We start from the raw sequence: 7482 nt of genomic DNA, 5'->3' as shown, positions 1-7482 counted from the left end.
GTTCTATATTGTCGTATATTTTTGATGATTAATTCAATATACAACAACTTGTTTTGAAAATCTATGTTCGATCAGCTGCGCATATGCATCTACCTTGATCATTGTGATATGTTTGAAATCAACAAAAAATAAGTGTAAACTCCGGGGTGTATTTCAGGATTTCGTGAAATCCAGTGGATTTTGGAGCGCTAGTGTAAACTTGGCATAATAATGGTAATAATTATGTATATTTTGCTGCATTAACGAAAAATAAGGTCTAAAGCATTTTATTACGGATTATAGTAATACTTCGGCCCCTTATAGCTGGTTTACATTAACGAAATCCACTCGATTTTAACTGTCAATTTCAAATGAAATCCAATTGATTTCAGATGAGTTTTATTTGACGTATACGCAAAGGAATTGACAGTTGAAATCCATTCGATTTCGTAATGTAAACCAGCTATTAATTGACTTGCGGTGGGGGTAAAGCATGATAACAGTTGAATATACTATAAACTAACTAATGCGATCAATTCTTGTATAAAAATGTGCATAAATTATCCCTAAAGTTGATTTTACTTCGAATGTCCCTTATTAGCTGACCAGGCTAATATTGACCATTTTTAGAAAAGTGGGTTGTACTTCCCCCATATACGGGGAATATCAGTACGTTTTGACACAATTCAATAGTGGTTATACCGATACCGTATATGCAAAATTTATTTCATCAAAATATTCACATTTTAAACGAAATCGAGTAATCTCCCAGCAAAATTAAATGGAAGTGATTCCATGTGAAATCATGATTTCACTATTTCGTTCAATTGAAGTCGTGAAAGATCCGATCTTTTTCATCGAATTTTCATGAGTGAAATTGAAGTGGTGAAAGATCCGATCTTTGTCATAATATTGTCGTGAGTTTAAATAAATTGATAAGTACCCGCACAATAAATTATCAAATACTCACCCCAGCAAAAAATTTTGGAAGTTGTGCAATTGGAGTTATGATTTCACAACATCTTTCGATGTAGTCCAAAAGAGTTATGAAAAATGCACTCCGTTCGATACATTTTATAAGCAGTTGCTGTAGAGATCCCTAAAGAAAAAAACAGTTGGTTGATCCCTACACATTTCTTCAAAAGATAAACAAGAGTGTATGTATACATTTCGAAGAATTTTGTATAAAATAAAGAAATAACAACTTAAGTTGCGAAATTTTTTGCGGTAATTTACGAGACGGAAATTTTTAATGGAGTGGAGTTGCAGTCCATGTCAAAAGCTGATCTAGTGATGGAAAGGCAACATAAAAAAACTTTAGGATGATGAAAGAAAATCAGATGCAATTAGAGGAAGGAGGAAGTAAGCTCAAATGTGATTGAATTTAATGGAAACTTTTTTTTAATTTGTGTTTATATGTATAATAAAGTTCTTTGGGTTCTAGTTTTACACAAATAATAAATGCATTTTATTTATTTTGGTATATTTCGCAGTGGCTTGCATTATAATTGCATCTTTAGACTGATTAAAAATGCAATCCGAAGGATGCATATAAATTCAATCCAAAGCACTGCATCTTAAGTAGTGATTTGGATCGAAACTTTACGCTCTCTTGTAAAATTCATAAGTGAATTCATAGGAAAAGATGTACTCCAACGGCAAATGTACCCAGCAAAAAAGTTTGGAAGTAGTCCAATGCAGAGTTATGATTTCAATACATCTTTCGATGCAGTCCACACGGAGTTATGAAAATGCACTGCGCTCGATACATTTTGGAAGCACTCGCTTAGAGATCCCTATTCCCTGAACACAAGAAAGAGTGTTAAAAGTCTAAGAATTTGTTTTATAAAAAATAAAGAAATACAAACTAAAGTTATGAACATTGCTGTAATTCACGAGACGCAAATAATTGATAATAAGTTAGGAAAGGTCGTTTTTTTAGTAGTCTAAATCTGGTTACTTCTTGTTTTGTATTTGCTATTGTGTTGTTAATAACTAATTGGGATTTTATTATTTTATTTTTATTTCTTAATTTATAATTCAATTTTTTGCCATAAATTTATATTATTTTTAATTATATTTTTAGTTATATGTTTTCGTACGAATTAGATTATATTATGTTTGTATGTCTTTAAGAATTGCAGATTGCTTGTAACCTAAATAAATGGGCACATAAGCCTGGTAACAAGTTTTGAAAATAATAAATAAATAAATAAATTATTTTTGAAGTGGAGTTGGAGTTTTTAGGAAATCTGAACTGAAGTAGGAGGAAAAATGAAAAACCATTTGGATGATGAAGCATATCAATTTCGATGTCATGAAAAGCAGAGTAGTTACGATCAAATTTAATGGAGAGTTTTTATAATTTGTGTTAATGTAATAAAGTTAATATTCTTGTTTTACACGAACAAGCAATGTATTTTATTTATTTTGGGATATTTTCACTGCATCCGCGGATGCAAACTTTTTGCTGGGTACCGTACACTTGTAGTGATTCAACTGCATCCGCGGATGCAAACTTTTTGCTGGGATGTACCCGAATAATTGTATACTTGCAAATGTAATTGTTAAAATGAAAATAAAAGTCAGATGAAAGTAAACGATAGTGGCAAAATATATATACTTTAATTAAAAATACAATGTAAATTGATATAAAACAAAAGAAAAATATATTTTGTGTTTGGAAACCTCCCAGCAAAATGTTCAATGACAAATCATGAGTTGAATCATGGGTGCAAGTGACATGTCATAGGTGAAAATTTAGGTGAATCACCAATGACATTTACAAGGGAGTGACACACACTTTCACCAATTCATTGTCATAGCATTTTGCACCAGTTCATCATCATAGCATCTTGCACCAGTTCATCATCATAGCATCTTGCACCAGTTCATTGTCATGGCATTTTGCACCAGTTCATTGTCATAGCATCTTGCACCAGTTCATTGTCATGGCTTCTTGCATCAATGCTCTGGATACGGATTTTCGCCAATCAAAAATAAAATTTGCAATACAATTATGTAATTTGTTGAATTAATAAAAATACAATGCACAGATGATTTGTATCGCCAGATGTTATTTTTCTTTATTTTTTACGTAATTTTCAAAATTATATATTATATTAATCTGCAATATTATATTTATTTCTTCCGATGGCTGCAAGATATTTCTTTCAACTTGGGGAGTTCCATTTTTCCAATATTCGATAGATTATGTGTCAATCTCTGAACCAAGCTCATCAATTGGGAAATCTAGTATAAATTTGAATTCTGTTATGTTATATCAAAAGAAAAAAAAACGGAACAAATTTCCTTTAGAGGCACCTGGCGGAAAAAGTCGGCATAGCCCATTCTATTCTGATTCCAACGATGTATAATTTTTGTCCCGGAAATGTATACTTCCCGAGATATAGGCCTCGAAACTTCCGGAAAATCTCTATGTTAGACTTAAGTTAAACATATTTACTAAACTCGTATCGTATGAAAATTTTATTATTACTGGTAAGTCTCGTCTCCCCCAACACAGGAATACAATTATATGGGGGAAGTCCACACTTCCCAAGAAATAGGTCACTGAATTTTTTTTTTTTTTAATTTTTTCCCTAAATAGCCGGCCTTCGGCCGGGGATTTAAGACTTTCTCCTATGGACAGGTGCAAATCTCGGGAACAAAATTTTCTCCTAAATTTTCAATTTTTTTTCTAAATAGCCGGCCTTCAGTCGGGATTTAAGACCGTCTCCTTTGGACAGGTGCAATCCTCGTGAACGGAAACAAAATTTTCCTCTAAATTTTACGTTTTTTTCCAAATAACCGGTCTTCGGCCGGGGAAACAAAATTTCTTTTAAATTTACCTCGGATAGTATCGACTTCCCCATATATATTATTTACTGTTGTGTTCGGAGAGACAAGACTTACCTGTAATAACAAAATTTTAACACGAATTGAGTTTAATAAATTAAATGCGTTTTAACAAAATTTTAACACGAATTGAGTTTAATAAATGTGTTTAACTTAAGTCCAACTTGGGGTTTTGGTGGAAATTTCGAGGCCTATATCTCGGGAAGTCCTACCTTAGGTGCCTCTAAAGGAAATTTAAGCCGAAAAAACTTATCCTGTAATAGTTACCATGTTATGGTCTACTTCTTGTTTGCTTCTCTAACTTTGGATGCCATGTTTTGTGATATCATATTGAACTTGATCTTTCCATTGGAGTTTTGTTCTTCCCTCGGGTGGCGTAACGTCAAATGGCTTGTATTAATATACCGGTGGCATCTTTATCCATCCTGTTGTGGCCCAGCCAACCCAATAAGTCCCAATTTACATTAGGCGAGTTTACTTGCGGCAATTGTCAGTTTGTTGGAGAGAGAGGTGAGGCATATGGTAACCCTTTGCCTCTCAGCCCCCTCTCTCACCTACAAACTGACAATTGCCGCAAGTAAACTCGCCTAATGTAAATTGGGACTAATTGCAGCTCGATATGTTTTAATATATCGGTGTTGTTCGGCTGGTAGAGCTCGAGGTTTATTGAACGGGTCTCTTTCATACTTATTTTTAATATCCACAAAACGAAACACGTTTCCAAACACAAAATATATTTTTCTTTTGTTTTATATCAATTTACATTGTAATTTTAATTGAAATATATAAATTTTGCCACTATCGATCACTTTCATCTGACTTTATTTTCATATTAACATTTACATTTAATTATTCGGGTACATGAGTGTTTGATAATTTATTGTGGGTACTTATAATTAATTTAAACTTATGACAATATTAGCTCTGTTCCTTTACGTGCAAGAATCTTCAAGTTTTACCACTTTTTATTCGGAAAGCGTTCTTTTACTTCAGACACTATACAATTCATATGGGAGCATTTTACAACTTTTACTACTTTTGCCGGGTTTACCACTTTTAAAAGTAAAGGAACAGACCAATTATGACAAAGATCGGATCTTTCACCACTTCAATTTCACTCATGAAAATTCGATGAAAAAGATCGGATCTTTCACAACTTCAATTGCACTCCTGAAAATTCGATGAAAAAGATCGGATCTTTCACGACTTCAATTGCACTCATGAAAATTCGATGAACAAGATCGGATCTTTCACCACTTCAATTGCACTCATGAAAATTACATAAAAGGGTTCGGATCTTTCACGACTCCTTTAGCACTCATGCAAAAGAACCAGTGAAATCATGATTTCACATGGAATCACTTCCATTTAATTTTGCTGGGAAATAAAAATTGCAATACAATTTTGTAATTTGTTGAACTAATAAGAATACAATGTATTTGAAAGAAGAAAAGTTCGAGGACAGCGAAGCCTCTCCACATCCGATATGTCTGAGGAGCCTTTACCGAAGGCGAAACATGCATGTCACATAGTGGTGGGTGTGTGGGTTCGAATCGTCCGCTTTCCTTTTTCACATGCATTATAGATCAAAAAGCTCGATTAATAAATTAAAAAAATTAATACTAAAAAAATGATCTTCGCCTAAAAAGGCAAAATTTTCAAATAAATAAAATCAGCTGAGCCAGGTTGGGGTTTGAACACACTTCCTTGAAAAACACAGGAAAAAAAGTGTTGTCACGGCGTGTTAGCGTTCAGAGCCAAACTCATAACTTTCAAAGACAGCGTTAAGCGTTTGTCATGAAAGCTCAACTAAAATGGGAAAATCCTCATTGTTGTTGTAAAAAAATGCATTTGAAAGAAGAAAAGTTCGACGACAGCGAAGCCGCTCCACATCCGATATGTCTAAGGAGCCTTTACCGAAGGCGAAACGTGCATGTCACATAGTGGTGGGTGTGTGGGTTCGAATCGTCGGCTTTCCTTTTTCACATGCATTATAGATCATAAAGCTCGATTAATAAATTAAGAAATTAATACTAAAAAAATGATCTTCGCCTAAAAAGGCAATATTTTCAAATAAATAAAATCAGCTGAGCCAGGCTGGGGCGAAACATGCATGGCACATAGTGGTGGGTGTGTGGGTTCGAATCGTCTGCTTTCCTTTTTCACATGCATTATAGATCATAAAGCTCGATTAATAAATTAAAAAATATTTCCCTTTTATTTTGTTTTTCAAAATAGTCAGGCTTAATAACATAGTCGTTGTTTTAATATTTTATTAAAACAACTTTAATTTATTAGTGGAAAAAAATTGGCGATGTTTACCAAGGGGTAAGGCAGGGAATACTATAGTTTCAGATCTCGCCACAGATCTTCATCAGTTCCCTTATTTCTTGTTTTTCAACAAGAAACTTTTTATACCCAAGTGTCAATTGCTAGCTCAAATAGATACGTGCGCAAAGAAACACTCTGATCGAGAATTTCTTTGGCACTACCTAAACTCTAGCAACTTCACTTGCAAACAAATCCAAATTTTTCCACTGCTATGCTCTCGTCGATTCTCGACGAAAAAGCACATAACTAATTTGTTGGTATTGCATACTACAGCAATAAACAACATTTTGACGGTGGCCGGTCTCACAATTAGGAGGGTTGGCGTTTTTTTGTGAAGTGAAGTTGCTAGAGTTTAGGTAGTGCCAAAGAAATTCTCGGTCAGAGTGTTTCTTTGCACACGTATCTATTTGAGCTAGCAATTGACACTTGGGTATAAAAAGTTTCTTGTTGAAAAACAAGAAATAAAAATAAAACTATAGTATTCCCTGCCTTACCCCTTGGTAAACATCGCCATTTTTTTCCACTAATAAATTAAAGTTGTTTTAATAAAATATTAAAACAACGACTATGGGATTAAGCCTGACTATTTTGAAAAACAAAATAGAAGTCGTCATCCCAAACAAAAAAACGCCAACCCTCCTAATTTCCCTTTTATTTTATACCAATTTGCATAGTATTTTTAATTAAAATATGCCAATTTTGCCACTACCAATCACTTTTCACTGACTTTTATTTTAATTTTAACAATTACTTTTATAAGTCTCGTCCCCACTAGCGTGAATTTCATTAAAAAATTTCATGAAATTATGTGTCTTAAATCGAATTCCCAACAACAGCAATTTTATGATTTTACTCTTCCATGGAGATCGATCTAGAGACGCATAATTTCATGCAATTTTTTCAATGAAATCACTCTAGTGTGGACCGGGACCAAGTAAACAATTATTCGGGTACATGATTATTTGGTCATTTATTGAAGGGGTACTCATTAATTTATTTGAACTCATGACAATATTATGACAAAGATCGGATCTTTCACCACTTCAATTTCACTCATGAAAATTCGATGAAAAGTATCGGATCTTTCACGACTCCCTTTGCACTCATACAAAAGAACCAGTGAAATCATGATTTCACATGGAACCACTTCCATTTCATTTTTCTGGGTTTGGAATTAAAAATTTAAATGTTTGCAAGAAAAATCCCCAAATTATTCGTTTTTTATATTTTGGTCGTTTGTGTTTCCCTTTCCACACAAAATTAAACCTCGTTGCTAAAACAATAAATCCAATTGATTTTTTGCAGCTTTTTTTG

General features: G+C 33.4%; 1 long non-coding RNA gene across 1 annotated transcript; it reads right to left on the bottom strand.

The window, feature by feature from the left end:
- Positions 1–3053: 3053 nt before the first annotated feature.
- Positions 3054–4649, bottom strand: LOC141392995 (uncharacterized). Its single transcript, XR_012409951.1, has 3 exons — positions 4525–4649; positions 4105–4262; positions 3054–3231 (listed from the first exon to the last, which is right to left on the bottom strand). It is a non-coding gene; the product is annotated as an uncharacterized lncRNA (long non-coding RNA).
- Positions 4650–7482: the final 2833 nt, after the last annotated feature.

This window comes from Musca autumnalis, unplaced genomic scaffold, assembly GCF_047663935.1.
Source record: "Musca autumnalis isolate F117 unplaced genomic scaffold, ASM4766393v1 scaffold_2, whole genome shotgun sequence".
In the NCBI taxonomy this organism is placed as follows: domain Eukaryota; kingdom Metazoa; phylum Arthropoda; class Insecta; order Diptera; family Muscidae; genus Musca; species Musca autumnalis.
Note: the sequence above shows the minus strand (reverse complement) of the source record. Positions and strands in the feature narration are given on the sequence as shown.